This window comes from Dendrobates tinctorius, unplaced genomic scaffold, assembly GCF_039654945.1.
Source record: "Dendrobates tinctorius isolate UK_male_01 unplaced genomic scaffold, ASM3965494v1 ptg000226l, whole genome shotgun sequence".
In the NCBI taxonomy this organism is placed as follows: domain Eukaryota; kingdom Metazoa; phylum Chordata; class Amphibia; order Anura; family Dendrobatidae; genus Dendrobates; species Dendrobates tinctorius.
The window spans coordinates 1810038-1830292 of record NW_027361893.1 but is presented as its reverse complement, the minus strand read 5'-3'; the positions used below and the strand labels follow the sequence as shown (position 1 = coordinate 1830292).

Sequence of the window (20255 nt, the reverse complement as noted above, 5' to 3'; positions counted from 1 at the left end):
ACAGGGACTGAATTCATTCTTTACATACAGATAATTATAGGCCGTGTGTATTCAGTCCTGTCTATTACCTGGTGATGTGAGGGGCTGGGGAACCTCCATCATGACATCTTTGTACAGATCTTTGTGTCCTTCTAAGTACCCCCACTCCTCCATGGAGAAATAAACAGCGACATCTTGATACCTTATAGGAACCTGACACATACAATGATACCGTCATCCCCCCGATTCCTTCATAGTGTTACTGTATAATGTCCCAGCAGTGTCACCTCTCCAGTCAGCAGCTCAATCATCTTGTAGGTGAGTTCTAGGATCTTCTGGTCATTGATGTCCTCATGTATCAGGGGGTGAGGTGGAGGCCCTGTGATTGGGCTCAGGGGTCTTCCCCATCCCTCAGACACAGGGTCCTGACAGCGCTCACTAGAGGTCTTCTTCACCACTGTGTAATCCTGGTTATGGAGAGACACATTAATAAATCTCACTACAGACATTTCCAGAGTCCTCACCTCTCCAGTTCTGTCCATCTGTTATTCCCATAGATAAGAATGATGTAATGTGACGTCATCAGAATCTCTCACCTCTCCAGTAAGCCGGAAGAGGATCTCTAGGGTGAGGTGTAATATCCTCTCCGCCATCTTGTCTCTGTCCATATCCATCCTTGATGGGTAAATAAGGAAAATTTTCTTATGTAGAAGATCTTCACTGAGAGGATCCGATATTGTAGAGAACTGAATGAGGAGAAGATGAGCCGATGTAACATCATAAAATCCTGTGTAATAATACAATTACTGGAGATAATAAGGGAAACATATGAGGAGATTTATTATTTTACAGTATGTAGCGTAAAATAAAGACAACTGGACTTGAAGAAGGATTCATGGCAACTTTTGACGTCCAGGGCCAAATATATCACAAAATAGGTCCGACGCTTCCTGTAGCAAATCAAGACCCACTTTTACAAGTTTACTGTTTGGGAGATGAACAGATGCGAGCTGATCGACATTGTGAAGTTATACCTGAGACACAAAAGACATTGTTTTGAATTTGCAAAGATTTTTTTCTTCAACACAATCAGTTAGTAACCCTTTGTAGAGCGACCTTAGAAAGAATGCCAAGTGCGGAATACCAGGCTATAATAACAGCAGACAAGACACCGGTTGGGGAGCACAAAAGGAGATTTACGTCTCACAGTTTTAACGAAGTAGCTACTGTAATGGTTGGACGGGACTTTCTAAGCCGAGATATAATTATTCAGCGACAAAGGGAAACTCTTCGACGTAGAAACACATAGATCATATGATGCTCTGCCATATCCGATAATATTGTGGAATGTCCAAGATGGCTATCACTATAATCTAAAGCAGGCTGATCCCAACACTGCTAGGCCAACCAATAAAAAATATAACATCCAATGACGCATTATTATTATTATTTATTTATATAGCACCATTGATTCCATGGTGCTGTACATGAGAAGGGGTTACATACAAAATACAGATATCACTTAGGCTACTTTCACACATCAGTTTTTGTGCATCAGGCGCGATGCGGCGAAAAGTGTAAAAACCGGATCCGGCGCCTGTTGCCACCGGATCCGGTTTTTTCCCCATAGAGTTTCATTATCGCCGCATTGCGCCTGATGCCTATGCGGCGTATCCGGTTTTTGCCAGATCCGGCAAAAACCGCCGGTCCGGCGTCTGGAAAAAACGTTCTCTGCAACGTTTTTTCTCAGCGCCGGACCGGCTTTTTCCACAGCGCATGCCCGGACTCAGTGAATGTTAACCCCACAAGTGCCCGGTGAGAGAGATCTCTCTCTGTCACCCAGACACTTGTGAGAGATCTCTCTCGCCGGGCACTTGTGGGGTTAACACTCACAGTGTCTGGGTGAGAGAGAGAGATCTCTCTGTGGGGTTAACCCCACAAGTACCCGGCAAGAGAGAGAGATTCTCTCGCCCGGACACTGAGTGTTAACCCCACATGTCTCTCTCTCTCTCCAACCCCCTCTCCTCCCTTTCAGCAGCTGTCTCTCTCAGCGGCTGTCTCTGTCCACCTCCTGCTGCGGCTCCTTTAAATCACGTCCGAGCCGTATCAGACGCCGCACACACATCCGGTGTCACGGCTGCAGGCCGGATCCGGCGGCCCGGCTTTTCGCCGCACGCCGCCGGACCCCACACACCGGATGTGTGAAAGTAGCCTTACAGTAAACAAGCTAACAATCACAGACTGATACAGAGGGGAGAGAGGACCCTGCCTTTTCGGGCTTACATGCTACAGGATGGTGGGGAAGGAGACAGTAGGTTGGTGGGTTGCAGCAGTTCCGGTGTTGGTTGAGGTGATATTACCGGTAGCGGTGAGACAGAAGGAGGTAATGGGGTCATTGCAGGCTGTAGGCTTTCTTGAAGAGGTGGGTTTTCAGGTTCCGTCTGAAGAATCCGAATGTGGTTGATAGTCGGACTTGTTGGGGCAAAGAATTCCAGAGAATAGGGGCAGTTCGGGAGAAGTCTTGCAGGCGGTTGGGTGAGGAGCGAATAAGTGTGGAGAGAAGGAGGTCTTGGGAGGACCGGAGATTACGTGAGGGAAGGTATCGGGAGATTAGTTCAGAGACATATGGGGGAGACAGGTTAAAGATGGCCTTGTAGGTCAGTAGGTTATGAATGAGTCACCGTAGGAGGCAAAAACAGAAATACTAGCTAAGTCCAGAAAACCAGAGAAGTTGGCAGCTATCGGATTGCAGACCTCTGAACCTATCAACAACAACTAGCAGTAGCCGTGGGGGGTTCCTACGGAGCCCTAGACCCCTCGATCATAGCCGGAGAACTAAATAGCCTAAAGACAGAAAGGGATATCTAAACTGCCCCAGAGCAGACCCCAAAGCAATAGGCAGCCCCCAACATATAATAACGGTGAAGCAAGATGAAAAGACACTCACACAGATAGAAAGATAGGCTGAGAAAATGATGGGGCCCAAGCTAACTAAATAGGGCAGGATAGAAAAGCTGCTGTCTGCAATCCGCCAAAACCCTATCAAAACAAGAGCCAACAGACTGATAGGGAAAAAAGCCCTGAAGACGCTAGACTTCAAAAAGACTATCAGTACTCAGGTATTTTCTGAAGACAGAGCAAAAAGGAATTCAGCTCACCCCAGCAGGGAATGGTAGAAATCCAGAAAAACAAGGCAAAACAAAGCCAAAACACAAATGCAAAAAGCAGAGCAGAAAACTTAGCTTTTGAGGAGCAGGAATCAGACTGGTCTCCTAGAATCCCTCAGAGCAATTACTAGCAAGGCAGAAGGGCGTCGGCTGCCTTATATCCAGTCAGCAATTCCAGTCACCCAGTCATCATCATCCTGCTCAGGTGCTTGGTAATCAGCCTCACTACCTTCCTTCACCAGAAGAGGGAGTTCATCAGACCTCAATGGTGAAGGGGAAAATGAACTCACAACATCAGTATTAGCAATTTGAACTGGATACGCTGAGGGAATGGGAGCCAGTGAAGAGATTTACAGAGGGGAGAAGCGGAGGAGTAGCGAGGAGAGAGATGAATTAGTCGGGCAGCAGAGTTAAGGATGGACTGCAGAGGTTCAAAGGTGTTAGCAGGGAGACCACAGAAAAGGATGTTGCAGTAGTCGAGGCGGGAGATGAAGGCATGCACAAGCATTTTAGTAGATTGAGGGTTGAGGAAAGGACGGATTCTGGAAATATTTTTGAGCTGGAGGGGACAGGAGGTAGAAAGAGCTTGGATGTGTGGTTTGAAGGACAGGGCAGAGTCAAAGGTTACTCCGAGGCAGCGGACTTCCGGTACTGGGGAAAGTGTGAGGTCATTAATTGTTATAGCTAGGTCGGGTAAGGAAGATCTGTGAGATGGAGGAAAGATGATGAGTTCAGATTTGTCCACATTGAGCTTGAGAAAGCGAGAGGAGAAGGAGGATATGGCTGATAGACATTCTGGGATTCTGGACAGCAGAGGTGACGTCTGGGCCAGAAAGGTAGATTTGAGTGTCATCAGCATAAAGGTGGTACTGGAATCCGTGGGACTTTAAGAGTTGCCCCAGACCAAGTGTATAGATTCAGAAGAGTAGGGGTCCTAAAACAGAGCCTTGGGAGACTCCAACAGAGAGAGGGTGGGATGAGGAGGTGGTGTGAGAGACGCTGAATGTGTGGTTGGAAAGGTATGAGGAGATCCTGGATAGGGCAAGGCCTTTGATGCCGAAGGAGGAGAGGATCTGTAGTAGGAGGTAGTGGTCAACTGTGTCGAATGCAGAGGACAGGTCTAGAAGCAGGAGTAGAGAGTATTGTCCATTTGATTTGGCTGTAAGTAGGTCATTAGGAATTTTGGTCAGGGCTGTCTCAGTGGAGTGATGGGGGCGGAAACCAGATTGTAGATTGTCAAAGAGCAAGTTCGATGATAGGTGGGAGGAAAGTTCAGCGTGGATGTGCTGTTCCAGGAGTTTGGAAGCGAATGGGAGCAGTGATATTGGGCATGAGACGGTTAAGCCATAAAATACATAGCCTTTATTGATATGAAACATCCAAAACATTTAAAATGATTTAATAGGAGATATATGTCCAATATACATTTACAAGGTTCATATGTAAATATGCTACAGTTGTGGCCAAAAGTATTGACACCCCTGCAATTCTGTCAGATAATACTCCGTTTCTTCCTGAAAATGATTGCAAACACAAATTCTTGGTATTATCTTCATTTAATTTGTCTTAAATGAAAAAAACACAAAAGAGAATGAAGCAAAAAGCAAAACATTGATCATTTCACACAAAACTCCAAAAAAAGGGGCCAGATAAAAGTATTGGCACCCTCAGCCTAATACTTGGTTGCACAACCTTTAGCCTAAATAACTGTGACCAACCGCTTCCGGTAACCATCAATGAGTTTCTTACAATGCTCTGCTGGAATTTTAGACCATTCTTCTTTGGCAAACTGCTCCAGGTCCCTGATATTTGAAAGGTGCCTTCTCCAAACAGCCATTTTTAGATCTCTACAGGTGTTCTATGGGATTCAGGTATGGACTCATTGCTGGCCACCTTAGAAGTCTGCAGTGCTTTCTCTCAAACCATTTTCTAGTGCTTTTTGAAGTGTGTTTTGGGTCATTGTCCTGCTGGAAGACCCATGACCTCTGAGGGAGACACAGCTTTCTCACACTGGGCCCTACATTATGCTGCAAAATTTGTTGGTAGTCTAAAGACTTCATAATGCCATGCACACGGTCAAGCAGTCCAGTGACAGAGGCAGCAAAGCAACCTCAAAACATCAGGGAACCTCCGCCATGTTTGACTGTAGGGACCGTGTTCTTTTCTTTGAATGCCTCTTTTTTTCGCCTGTAAACTCTATGTTGACGCCTTTGCCCAAAAAGCTCTACTTTTGTCTCATCTGACCAGAGAACATTCTTCCAAAATGTTTTAGGCTTTTTCAGGTAAGTTTTGGCAAACTCCAGCCTGGCTTTTTCATGTCTCGGGGTAAGAAGTGGGGTCTTCCTGGGTCTCCTACCATACAGTCCCTTTTCATTCAGACGCCGAAGGATAGTATGGGTTGACACTGTTGCACCCTCGGACTGCAGGGCAGTTTGAACTTGTTTGGATGTTAGTCAAGGTTCTTTATCCAACATCCACACAATCTTGCGTTGAAATCTCTTGTCAATTTTTCTTTTCCGTCCACATCTAGGGAGGTTAGCCACAGTGCCATGGGCTGTAAACTTCTTGATGACACTGTGCACGGTAGACACATGAACATTCAGGTCTTTGGAGATGGACTTGTAGCCTTGAGATTGCTCATGCTTCCTCACAATTTGATTTCTCAAGTCCTCAGACAGTTCTTTGGTCTTCTTTCTTTTCTCCATGCTCAATGTGGTACACACAAGGACACAGGACAGAGGTTGAGTCAACTTTAATCCATGTCAACTGGCTGCAAGTGTGATTTAGTTATTGCCAACACCTGTTAGGTGCCACAGGTAAGTTACAGGTGCTGTTAATTACACAAATTAGAGAAGCATCACATGATTGTTCGAACAGTGCCAATACTTTTGTCCACCCTCTTTTTTATGTTTGGTGTGGAATTATATCCAATTTGGCTTTAGGACAATTCTTTTTGTGTTTTTTCATTTAAGACAAATTAAATGAAGATAATAATACCAAATAATTTGTGTTTGCAATCAGGAAGAAACTGAGTATTATCTGACAGAATTGCAGGAGTGTCAGTACTTTTGGCCACAACTGTATGATGTATTAGACAGGGACTATAAAAGGAGCATAGGGCATACATTATATGCAAGTGCTGAATAATATAACAGTAAAATACCCGTGCAGAAATAATGACCTGCTCAGCAGATGTGCACATAGCCTAAGTAATTTTTCACCATGTGCACATAGCCTTAGAGTTAAAACAGTGCCTTATATATACTCTGCATTGATGGCCAAAATAATGAGAGCACTTGAAGTATCAATAAAGTGTCCCACAAAAAATTTTATGATAATCAACAAAAATACACTAGAGTCTACACATGTAAAGCAGTGCTCACATAGAGAAAATATATATATAACATGTAGATGCCAAAATGAATCTTACACAGGGCTAGTATGATTGTATATAAACAGTAAAGTGCCTGGAAATACAGTTAGGTCCATATATATTTGGACAGACAACATTTTTCTAATTTTGGTTCTAGACATTACCACAATGAATTTTAAACAAAACAATTCAGATGCAGTTGAAGTTCAGACTTTCAGCTTTCATTTGAGGGTATCCACATTAAAATTGGATGAAGGGTTGAGGAGTTTCTGCTCCTTAACACGTGCCACTTTGTTTTTAAAGGGACCAAAAGTAATTGGACAATTGACTCCAAGGCTATTTCATGGACAGGTGTGGGCAATCCCATCGTTATGTCATTCTTAATTAAGCAGATAAAAGGCCTGGAGTTGATTTGAGGTGTGGTGCTTGCATTTGGAAAGTTTTGCTGTGAAGGAAACTGTCACGACTGCGGCTGCAAACGTGGCCCAGCAGGCGCCTCCACGCCGAGGGGGCGGGCGTCCCCTGGGGAAGCAATATGGACCCTCTATACCACAGAGGGGGACCCGGGCCTACCCGAACTAGGGAAGGGCAGCGACTGGGATTCTGTGGCAGCTGAGAGTGTGGACAAGGACACGTAGGACTTGATGACACCGCACAACTTCAGGTATAAAGAAAGTAAAGTTTTCTTAAAGTAAAGTCACAGTACGTAAACAAAACAGGGCTAAGCCAGGCTCCTGATTTCACACCTCCCAGAAGGGTACCACCTAGAGGACCCCAAAGCACTAACGGATCACCGAGGCACACATAAGCGGGACATCGGGACACAGGCCGGACATCGGGGTACACGAGGTAATCAAGACGCAGGCAGGACATAAGGATAAACGAGGTCATCAGGACAATCAGGGTCACCCACAGGACATCAGAGTCATCGGCAGACATCAGACAGGAGTCGTTTGGTTCCGGACATCCAACACGACCTACAGGCACCATTGCAGTCATCAAGCTACAGGCAGCGGTCATCAAGTTACAGACTGTGGTCGTCAGGCTCTGGGCATAGGATCTAGGAAGGAACTCAAGCGTGATGGTGCTAACACCGCAGGATTGCTGGGCCTGCATGGAGCTAGCACCGCGTGGTAGTCAGAGCACAGGATAGCAGCTGCTCAGCAGGAACACCGGTTACAAGAGTCTCAGAGTCACTGGTTGCGGGGCTCCAAACACAGAGGGATTCCAGGAACATAACACCGCAGACAGTTCAGACATGGTCAGGTACGGGACAGGTACAGGATCAAGGATTCAAGCCAGGATACACCGCCTCCAAGGCAGGGTGAATTTAGACAGGGTCAGGTACAGGATCATTGATTCAGGCCCGGATATACCACCTCTGGGGCAGGGCGAGGGAACAGGACAAAGCAGGAATCAAGGCAGGAAATTTGATACCAAAACTGAGACAGACGAGATCCAGGGACACAGACACGAGACACACATGGCAAGGTTCAGGAGCTTTGTGAGTAGCTCTGGTCCCGCCCATAGTGAGGGTAAGTTTATAAAGGAGCTGCCCCTCAGGAATTGGCTGGGGACAGCACTTCAAGTACACACACTAACCCTGATAAAAGCAGGGGAGGTGTGGCCACGCACGCCCTAAGCACAAACAGAAACCATTGCAGCACAGTCCGTGCAGGAACTGCAGCTTAGAGCACCTGGCATCGTCTGCAAGCCTAGACACACGTGGAAAGTCATTCACCAGCTGCAAATGACCTCGCAACCCATGGACAGCTTCCACAGCGGCAACCAGGGACCGCACATGCGGATGGTCAAGCAGCAGGGCAAAGACCTAACAACACATGTGCAGCTACGCAGCAGAGCAGGGAACTGAGCAGGCTCCATACAGGTAACAGCCAGCAGTATCCCAGCTCAATTAGGAGGAAAGGAGCAAAGGGTTAAAAGCAAAGACATGCATTGTCACGCCGACAACCAGATACAGATAGAACGGCGTGACAGAAACATCGGTCAAAGGAGCTCTCCATGCTGGTGAAACAAGCCATCCTTAAGCTGCAAAAACAGAAAAACCCATCCGAGAAATTGCTACAACATTAGGAGTGGCAAAATCTACAGTTTGGTACACCTGAGAAATAAAGCACTGGTGAACTCATCAATGCAAAAAGACCTGGGCGCCCACGGAAGACAACAGTGGTGGATGATCACAGAATAGTCTCCATGGTGAAGAGAAAACCCCTTCACAACAGCCAACTAAGTGAACAACATTCTCCAGGAGGTAGGCGTATCAATATCCAAATCTACCATAAAGAGAAGACTGCATGAAAGTAAATACAGAGGGTTCACTGCGCGGTGCAAGCCACTCAAACATCAAGAATAAAAAGGCTAGACTGGACTTTGCTAAAAAGACATCTAAAAAAGCCAGCACAGTTCTAGAAGAACATTCTTTGGACAGATGAAACCAAGATCAACCTCTACCAGAATGATGGAAAGAGAAAAGTATGGCGAAGGCGTGGTACAGCTCATGATCCAAGATCCAAAGCATACCACATCATCTGTAAAACACGGCGGAGGCAGTGTGATGGCTTGGGCATGCATGGCTGCCAGTGGCACTGGGTCACTAGTGTTTATTGATGATGTGACACAGGACAGAAGCAGCCGAATGAATTCTGAGGTGTTCAGAGCCATACTGTGTGCTCGGATCCAGCCAAATGCAGCCAAACTGATTAGTTGTCGTTTCATACTACAGATAGACAATGACCCAAAACATAAAGCCAAAGAAACCCAGGAGTTTATTAAAGCAAAGATGTGGAATATTCTTGAATGGCCAAGTCAGTCACCTGATCTCAACCCAATTGAGCATGCATTTCACTTGTTAAACTTGTTTGTTAGACTAAACTTCAGACAGAAAGGCCCACAAACAAACAGCAACTGAAAACCACCGCAGTGAAGGCCTGGCAGAGCCTCAAAAAGGAGGAAACACAGCGTCTGGTGATGCCCATGAGTGCAAAACTCATTGCCAACAAAGGGTTTTCAACCAAGTACTAGAATTGAACATTTTAATCTGTCCAATTACTTTTGGTCCCTTTAAAAACAGGGTGGCAAACCCTTCATCCAATTTTAATGTGGATACCCCTCAAATGAAAGCTGAAAGTCTGAACTTCAACTGCATCTGAACTGTTTTGTTTAAAATTCATTTTGGTAATATCTAGAACCAAATTTAGAAAAATGTTGTCTCTGTCCAAATATATATATGGACCTAACTGTATAGCCCCGATCTAACTCATGTGACCTAGGTATAGCGCAAAGTGGCAAATAGTGCAGTCAGCAATGACCCTACTAGTGAACATCGCCAATACACATATGATAGGAATGGCAGCTGACAATAAAGTGCAGAGTGCATGTAAATGAAAAGCATACAACATTGTAAAGCATTAGTCCCCGATGCGCGTTTCGCACTAGCTTCGTTTCAGGGGGGGGGTAAAGGTGATTCTTGTGTAGACTCTAGTGTATTTTTATTGATTATCATAAAAATTTTTGTGGGACACTTTAGTGATAGTTCAAGTGCTCTCACTATTTTGGCTATCAGTGCAGAGTATATATAAAGCACTGTTTTAAGTCTAACTGCTGAACAGGTCATTATTTCGGTCATTGTCCTGTTGAAAAAGAAATGATGGTCCAACTAAACGCAAACCGGATGGAATAGCATGCCGCTGCAAGATGCTGTGGTAGCCATGCTGGGTCGGTATGCCTTCAATTTTGAATAAATCCCCAACAGTGTCACCAGCAAAGCACCCCCACACCATCACACCTCCTCCTCCATGCTTCATAGTGGGAACCAGGCATGTAGAGTCCATCCGTTCACCTTTTCTGCGTCGCACAAAGACACGGTGGTTGGAACCAAAGATCCCAAATTTGGACTCATCAGACCAAAGCACAGATTTCCACTGGTCCAATGTCAATTCCTTGTGTTCTTTAGCCCAAACAAGTCTCTTCTGCTTGTTGCCTGTCCTTAGCAGTGGTTTCCTAGCAGCTATTTTACCATGAAGGCCTGCTGCACAAAGTCTCCTCTTAACAGGTGTTGTAGAGATGTGTCTGCTGCTAGAACTCTGTGTGGCATTGACCTGGTCTCTAATCTGAGCTGCTTTTAACCTGCGATTTCTGAGGCTGGTGACTCGGATGAACTTATCCTCCGCAGCAGAGGTGACTCTTGGTCTTCCTGTCCTGGGGCGGTCCTCATGTGAGCAAGTTTCTTTGTAGCACTTGAAGGTTTTTGCCACTGCACTTGGGGACACTTTCAAAGTTTTCCAAATTTTTCGGACTGACCTACCTTAATTTCATAAAGTATTGATGGTCACTCATTTTTCTTTACTTAGAATTTGTATTATGGCAAGAAAAAACAGCTAACAGTCTATTCAGTAGGACTATCAGCTGTGTATCCACCTGACTTCTGCACAACACAACTGATGGTCCCAACCCCATTAATAAAGCAAGAAATCCCACTTATTAAACCTGACAGGGCACACCTGTGAAGTGAAAACAATTTCCGGTGACTACCTCTTGAAGCTCATCAAGAGAATGCTAAGTGTGCAAAGCAGTAATCAAAGCAAAAGGTGGCTACTTTGAAGAACCTAGAATATAAGACATATTTTCAGTTGTTTCACACTTTTTTGTTAATTATATAACTCCACAAGTGGTAATTCATAGTTTTGATGCCTTCAGAGTGAATCTACAATTTTCATAGTCATGAAAATAAAGAAAACCCTTTGAATGAGAAGGTGTGTCCAAACTTTTGGTCTGTACTGTATATACAATAAAAAATATAATCCATGGACTTCTATGCCTACCAAATAATGATCAGATAACAATGTAGGCAACATTTTCATCAATTTAATTGATATGTATGCCAAGGTGGAAAGTGAGCGTGTTCTGTCCATACAGCTGAAGTAAGAAAAACGTAGAGCGGATGAACACATTAATGTAAGAAATGCGATTGTCAATTATGGCAACGTGGTGGACATTGGAGAAATGCCTATTTTACTGGCTACATTTACAGGAAGTCACAGACATATTCATGAGTATGCGCATGACAACATGACGTGTTCGGATATACGGCCATTCTGATTTGTTTATTACAGTTTCGTGTAATCCAACTTGGCCTGAGATAAGGGAAGGGAATTAACATTATTCAAAGTGAACCTGACAGCAGGATTGTGCACAGTAACCTACAGACAGTGTCAGGTCAGCGCCGTCATACTGATTACAGTGATACCTGGTGATGAAATCCGTCTTGTGGTTGTTTTATCTTTATTTGCAATTTTCAGGTAATGAGATTCTCGTGCTCAGGGGCGGGGCTGTGGTCGGATTGTGAGCGGGGCTCTGTATGTGCTGCTCTACTTACATATTCATCTGTATGGCTTATGACAGGTCACTGATCCCTCAGGGACCTGCCCCCTATTTTACATACTGAATATAATATGTTTTAAAAAAAAAAATATTAATTCACATTCAGCAGGCAAGTGCCGGTGGTGGTGCCTGCACTGTAGCATGATGATATCTATAATGTCTATTTAATAATTTTATTTGGTGTTCAGGAACACAGGACATACTCGGGTACAGGATCACACAGGTCCAGGTTTAGACTGCACTGGTGAGGGTAGCGGTATAGGTGCGCACAAGACAGATCAGGTTCTGTTAGATGCAGGATGGGGTCAGGAGTTGGTTACAGAAGAATACACATGATCAGGTTCAAACAGGGCAAGCATGATGAACAGGATCAGGTTAAGGGAGCACAGGTACAGGGACCTTACAACTAAGTAGCAGAAAGCACACTGATTACTACAATTGCTAAGGTACCTCCCAATAATGGAGGGTGCCTTAAATATCAAACAGCTCTATCATGTAACATGAAGGAAAGGCTAAGTGCAACATGAAGGGACAAGGGAAAGAGAACCAAACACTAGGGAAGGGAGGAGTGAAGACCCCTAGACAGATCTAGCATCACCCTGTCTGCCCTATTGTCCCTACACAGGTTCCGCACCTAACGCTGAGCAAGATACCTAATCCCTGCCTGACCCTGGCAATAAGCCCTGCACCGGGAAGGACAGGATGCGCGCTAGTCAAACCCCACTACCGCTAAAGACAGCTAGGATACACAATACAAGGGGATACTTAGCTTGTGTAGACTCAGAGAGAAACACGGTCGTCCTTCAAACTCCAATGAGGACGCTAGCTGCCTGCTGCAGCTCCAAGCCTCAACAGGGAAGTAAAAATAGAAAATATCACCCAGCAGCAAGTAAACCAACACTCAGGTCCAGGTGTGGCCATTGGCACCTGGGTAGGTGGCCACTCGTCTGCAAAGCATACTACTGAGACCTTCTGCAGATGGATGCAGTGCAATGGTCTGCTGCCTCTGACACATCCGTGACAGTCTCGCTGCTATTGGCTGAGGATGTTTTCAGACGTGCAGGTGCTGCCCCTTTAATAGGCAGGGAGCGTGCGCCTGGAGCAGACTCCCAGGAGACCGGCGTCACACAACCGACTATAAATCATCTCAGCGTCCATCTAGAAAATGGACAAGTTTATTTCACTACCAGAAATGCAGAGGAAAGAGCGGCTCGACCACTTGACCCTACATAACTTTAGATGGAGGTGGACGGCTCGATCAGCACAAGGATCACCCTGAATCTAGCGCTCCTGGAAACTCCCGTCAGTAAGATCACTGATGGCTCAGGGAAAGATAAAGGGTATGTGCACACGTTGTGAATTCTGTGTGGATTTTTCCCCATGGAATCTGCAGAATCCGCAGGTAAAATGACCTGCGTCCTGATTTACTGCGGAATTACTGAGAATTTTGTGTGGATTTGGACTGCGGATTCCTATAATGGAATTGTCATAGTTTGAACAGGGCTCTTGCCCTGCACTCACAGGGTTAAGTGTTCGTGGCCTCTTTCTGGATCTGGTAGGGGTATTTATGCTCACTCTTTACCAGGGTTGTCTGTCAACTATACTGTTGTTTGGGTGTGCCTGACCCCTGGTGTGCGTGTATTCTGCGTTGCTTGTTTGCTTCTCGTGTATGACCCAGTCTGTTCCCTCACTCTGTACTCCGTCTCTCGTTTTGGTATTATTGTCTTTCCTGGTTCTGACCTCCTGGCTTGGCTATCGTTACTCCGTTACAGTTTGTCCCTGTTGTACCGTCTATTGCCCGTTCTGGTTTTCTGATCTATTGCTACGTCCTGACTATCCGCTCTGTCTAACCCTTTGGTACTGTATTGCTATCTTGTGCTTTGACCTCGGCTTCATCTGGTTTCTATCTCTGTCTATGCCCCTTGGTAACATTGTCTTGTAGATACTTTTCTAGGAGTTTCCCTGCAACTCCTGGCTCTATGGAGCTGAGGCCACACCCCCAGCAGTCACGTGCTTCAAATCCTGTGAGACTGGGGCATGCATTGTCACCACTGATGCCCCGCTCTGCAGATATCTTTGTGCATAGTCTTTGTACTCAGGACACGCGCATTGGCTCAGTGAGCAAGTGCAGTGCGGTGTTCTTGACAGGAATGGGTGTAAAAACCCTCACCCGCAGAGCAGCACTCCACAGAGAATAATGGAGCCTCTGGCACCGACCTCCACCGGCACTCCACATAGAAAATAGAGCCACCGGCACCGACCTCCACCCGCAGGGCCGCACTCCACATAGAGAATAATGGAGCCTCCAGCACCTACCTCCACCCCCAGAGCCGCACTCCACATAGAGAATAATGGAGCCTCCGGCACCGAGCTCCACCCGCAGAGCCGCACTCCACATAGAGAATAATGGAGCCTCCGGCACCGACCTCCACCCGCAGAGCCACACTCCACAGAGAATAATGGAACCTGCAGCACCGACCTCCACCCGCAGAGCCGCACTCCACATAGAGAATAATGGAGCCTCCAGCACCGACCTCCACCCGCAGAGCCACACTCCACATAGAGAATAATGGAGCCTCCAGCACCGACCTCCACCCACAGAGCCACACCCCACATAGAGAATAATGGAGCCTCCAGCACCGACCTCCACCCGCAGAGCCGCACTCCACATAGAGAATAATGGAGCCTCCAGCACCGACCTCCACCCGCAGAGCCGCACTCCACACAGAGAATAATGGAGCCTCCAGCACCGACCTCCACCCGCAGAGCCGCACTCCACATAGAGAATAATAGAGCCTCCGGCACCGACCTCCATCCGCAGAGCCGCACTCCACACAGAGAATAATGGAGCCTCTAGCACCGACCTCCACCCGCAGAGCCGCACTCCACATAGAGAATAATGGGGCCTCCAGCACTGACCTCCACCCGCAGAGCCACTCTCCACATAGAGAATAATGGAGCCTCCAGCACCGACCTCCACCCGCAGAGCCGCACTCCACATAGAGAATAATGGAGCCTCCAGCACCGACCTCCACCCGCAGAGCCACACTCCACATAGAGAATAATGGAGCCTCCAGCACCGACCTCCACCCGCAGAGCCGCACTCCACATAGAGAATAATGGAGCCTCCAGCATCGACCTCCACCCGCAGAGCCGCACTCCACATAGAGAATAATGGAGCCTCCAGTACCGACCTCCACCCGCAGAGCCACACTCCACATAGAGAATAATGGAGCCTCCGGCACCGACCTCCACCCGCAGAGCCACACTCCACATAGAGAATAATGGAGCCTCCAGCACCGACCTCCACCCGCAGAGCCGCACTCCACATAGAGAATAATGGAGCCTCCAGCATCGACCTCCACCCGCAGAGCCGCACTCCACATAGAGAATAATGGAGCCTCCAGCACCGACCTCCACCCGCAGAGCCACACTCCACATAGAGAATAATGGAGCCTCCGGAACCGACCTCCACCCGCAGAGCCACACTCCACATAGAGAATAATGGAGCCTCCGGCACCGACCTCCACCCGCAGAGCCACACTCCACATAGAGAATAATGGAGCCTCCGGAACCGACCTCCACCCGCAGAGCCGCACTCCACATAGAGAATAATGGAGCCTCCAGCACCGACCTCCACCCGCAGAGCCGCACTCCACATAGAGAATAATGGAGCCTCCCGCAGAGCCGCACTCCACATATATGGCTGCTCTGTGTGCACAGGACCTGTGATGAGGTCACAGGAGGGGAGGAGTCAGGGGTCACATGATCAGGGGCCTCAGTGTGTGCAGGACTCTGCTGTGCTGGTTGTCATGGTGCTCAGCGTGGGACTGGAACACCTTGTACTCACCAGAGAAAATCATTCTTGGGGCCCACTATGTAGCTACATAGAGATAAATACAAGACCACCAATTGTGCGGTAAAACGTGCTAATATCCGGGTATAATATAAGGTAGTACAAAGCTTAATTATGTAGCAGGAGTTGGGGCAGCCCCCTCATATAGTATAATGCAGCCCCCTCATATAGTATAATGCAGCCCCCTCATATAGTATAAAGCAGCCCCCCTCATAGGGTATAATGCTATATATAGAGATAGATAGATATAAATATAGATAAATAAATAGATATAGAGATAAATGGAAAAAAATCAGGCCGCGCTCCAGTTCAAGGAAAAGTTGTGGCCTTTAATCCAGCACCAAGTGGGGCAACGTTTCGACCTCACAGCACGGTCTTTGTGCTTTACCACTTGGTGCTGCCTGATTTTTTTCCATTTATATTTTGCGTTGGACAACCGCATTACTCAGGAAGTATTGCCCCCAAAATCGGCTCAAGTTTGTGCTGCTGTCTGTTTTCTATTTAGATCTAGAGATAGAGATATATAGAGATATAAAAAAAAAAAACAATACTCACCTCTCCTCTCTCCCAAGCTGATTCCGGTGGCGGCTCTGCTTCAGTGTCAGGAGCTGCCATCTGCCAGACACACAGCGGGTGCACTATGAAGTGACGTCATCGTACCGGCTGTGAGTCAGGAGCAGAGGGGACTGATGGGAGAGCTTCATCTGACGCTCTCTCTTCCATTACAATTGAGGGCGATGCCGGCCCTGACTTACTGCCGCATATCGGCTGCCTGGTCTGGGGGAGTGGGGAGCCCCGGCCCTGATAGTGGGCAGTGTTAGCCGGCTGCTGCGGCCAACACTGTGTCACTAACCGGAGACCGCTAAATTTAAATGATATTCACCCCTTTCCACGCCCATGTGGGAATGGGGAGCAGTGAATATTCATTTCTGTTTTGCAGTGGGGACCGGGACTCCTGCCTCCTGTCACCCGCTGCTGCTCCGCTGGCACAGGTCCCCCATAGCAGTAATTTTTCATGATGTTGTATAAACTTGTTATTCAAGGACGTTGGGGAATTTAGGCTGTCCCATGCGGTTACCAGTAGTAATATGGAAAATGCGAAAATCCAAAACATTATGCCCCCTTTATTTGCTATTGGCTTGTTTGACCAGCATGCAGTGCGATGCGTGGATCCAAGTCGGTTTTCCTTCTAGCTTCACTGATGTAGGGGTGTTGAGGAGGACTTGATAGGGACCGTCATACAAGGGTTCTAGTCCGTGCTTTCTGACATGCCTTTTCACGACTACCAAATCACCAGGCTATGACAGGTGTCGGTTTCTGCTGAATCTGGAAGGGAAGAGGAAACTAGAACATAGGTGTTAGCAAGATTTTTACTAAGCTGAAGAACATATTGAACAGCACGTTCAGTTTCTTCTCATAACTGCTGAGGCTGGAAACTTGCAACTGGGGGCCTGGCACAAAACGATATCTCATATGGGGACAGGCCATGTTTTGCAATAGGAGTAGTTTGAATGTGTTATAGTACAATGGGTAGGAGCTCTGGCCATGGAGCCGTAGTCTCCTGCATCATTTTGGTCAATTGTCCCTTCAGTGTGCCATTCAACCTCTCAACTTTCCCACTGGTGGATGTGGATGGTATGGAGTATGGAGGGCTACAGTGGATCCAAGCATTGTCAGAACTTCTTGGTACACATGAGAAGAAAAGGCTGGACCTTGATCACTTTCAACAACTTCTGAAACCCCATATCTGCATATGACTTCCATCACCAGTTTCTTCGCTGTGGTTTTTGCAGTCATGTTGGTAACAGGGAATGCTTCCGGCCAACTGGAGAACAGGTCAACAACATCCAAACAGTATTCATACCTTCCAGACTTAGGTAACGTGATATGGTCCACCTGGAGCCTTTGGAAAGGATAGTCGGTCTTAGCAAGGTGCTTCGGTACACATTGAAGTTGACCGGGATTGCAGGTCTGACAGATATTACAGGCACGGTTGAGCGCTGTCAAAACTGGAAATTCCCGGGGCCCAGTAGAATTTTTGCACCAGTGCAAGGGCCTGATTTTTTCCTCGATGTGTAGGTCCATAAGGCAATAGCAGGGTACATCCACTTAGGGAGACACACGAGTTGGTCCTTTTTCCAGAGACCATTATCCATACGTGCCCCATCAGTCTTCCATTGCTTCACCTCTTACTTTGGAGACATTCTCTGCATCGCCATTAAGCGGTCTCGCGGGGTCTGACAGAAAACTTCAGTCTGTTGTAGATCATCAGGGTCTTGTAGGGTCAATGCTTCTTGTAACTGTTTACGCTGAGAGCGTGTTGTCACCATAGTTGGTATGGTTGGTTCAACGGGTAAGAGAGCGGCGGCTTTTGCTTGCATATCCGCAAATGCGTTGCCAATTGCCTGTGGACTATTCCTAGGACCGTGCGCCTTAACTTTGATAATGGCCACCTGAGTAGGTAATTTGATTGAGTCCATGAGGGTTTTAACAGCTTCAGCATTTTTCATTGGAGTTCCGGCAGTAGTAATAAACCCTCGATTGGCCCATAGAGCCCCAAAATCGTGAGCAATACCAAATGCATACCGTGAGTCCGTATATATATTTAAAAAAAAGAGAAATTAATCCAGCTCACCGCACTGCCTTGCTGGTAGGATCCAGATCCTGCGCACGGATTTGACTAGGCAGTCAATCAATAATAGGAAAAAAAAAAGAAGTTCCAGCGTCAGGAATGGAAAATTAAAAATCCATTTTATTGTGCCATTGCATATTAAAATTCCAGCAGGTACAGCATATCTGTCGGATGACTACAGAACAACGCGTTTCGACGCCTCAGGTCTTAATCATGTTCCGTATATATATTAGCCCGTCTGTTCTTGGCCAAAATACATGTAGTAGACAGAGCCTGAAGTTCTGCTTCTTGTGCTGACTATGAGGGCGGGAGCGCAGCTGCATGCAATACAGTGTCCTCTGTGGTAACAGCATATCCCGTGTGGAGTCTACCAAACTCGTCAGCATATCTTGTACCATCCATGTATAACACCAGATCAGGATGTGGGAATGGATTTTCGCCGACATTTGAAGGAGTAGCTGTTTCTTCAGTCAGAAGTTGGGAACAATCATGTTGGAGGTAATCCTCATCACTGCCATCTTTCTTGGGGACCGGCAGTAAAGTAGCGGGGTTGATTGTAGTACAGCGATGCAACTTGACATAGTCAGGCAAAAGGAGTGAAAACTGCAGCCGTGTCATGTGGGGCAAAAATATGCGTTTCATGTCCAAGAATTATGTCTGCAGTTTTGTCGAACAACGAGTGAGTGGCGTGAACTGCCCTCATGCAACTTGGTGATGCTCGGGCCACGGGGTCGAGGCGGGCCGAATAATAGCCCACTGGCTGTTGCCTATAGCCATGTGAAGTGTCAGGAACACCGCACTGCACTTGCTCACTGAGCCAGTGGACGTGACCTGAGTACAAAAACAGTGCTCAAAGATACCTGTGGAGCGGTATAGCAGCGGTGACGATGCGTGCTTCAGACTATCAGGACCTGAAGCACGTGACAGCTGGGGGTGTGAGCAAAGCTCCACAGAGCTAGGAGCTGCAGGAAAACTCCTAGAAAGGTAACTACGGGACAAGTTACCAAGGGGCATAGACAGAGACAGGAACCAGATCAAGCCGGGGTCAAAGCACAAGATAGCAGGACAGTACCAAAGGGTTAGACAGAGCGAATAGTCAGGATGTAGCAATAGATCAGAAAACCAGAAGGGGGAATGGACGGTACAATAGAGAAAAACTGTAACGGAGTAACAATAGCCAAGCCAGGAGGTCAGAACCGGAGAAGACAATAGTACCAAAGTGAGAGACAGAGTTCAGAGTGAGGGGACAGACCGGGTCATACACCGGAATCAAACAACCAATGCAGTATCCACGCACACCAGGGGGGTCAGGCACACAGCCAGAATAACAGTATAGCTGACAGGGAATCCTAGTCTGGAGTGAGTATAAATACCACTCCCAGATCCAAAGAGAGGCCGGCAAAAGTAAACCCTGTGAGAACAGGACATTAACCATGTCCTAACCATGACAGTAAGTACCCCTTGCTGCGTGTCCTTCATTCTCAGACACATACAAATGGAACGGTCGAGTATAGTCCGGGATGCCCAAGGCAGGGGCAGAGGCAATGAGCCGCTTTAGTTCAGAGAAGGCACGATAAAGGCTTTCCATACAAACCGGTGATCTTTCCTTGTAGCTCATTATGCCGTCTTTCAAGGCGTCGTAAAGGGGTTGCATTATGCGGGATGCATCCGTTATCCACTCTCGACAATAAGTACATAGTCCAAGAAAACGCTGGAGTTCAGTTTCATCTTTTGGGAAAGGAAGGAGCTGACAGCTATTTTTCTATTTTTCTTTCTTCTGTGAGGTGTCTGACACCCTGAAGGAGACAGTGACCCAAGAATATCACTTGACCAAGGCAGAACTGAAGT

The 20255-nt window shown here is 46.9% G+C and overlaps 1 pseudogene; it reads right to left on the bottom strand.

The window, feature by feature from the left end:
• Positions 1 to 15593, bottom strand: part of LOC141059308 (uncharacterized) — a 44930-nt pseudogene extending 29337 nt beyond the window's left edge.
• Between the last annotated feature and the right edge of the window lie 4662 nt (positions 15594 to 20255).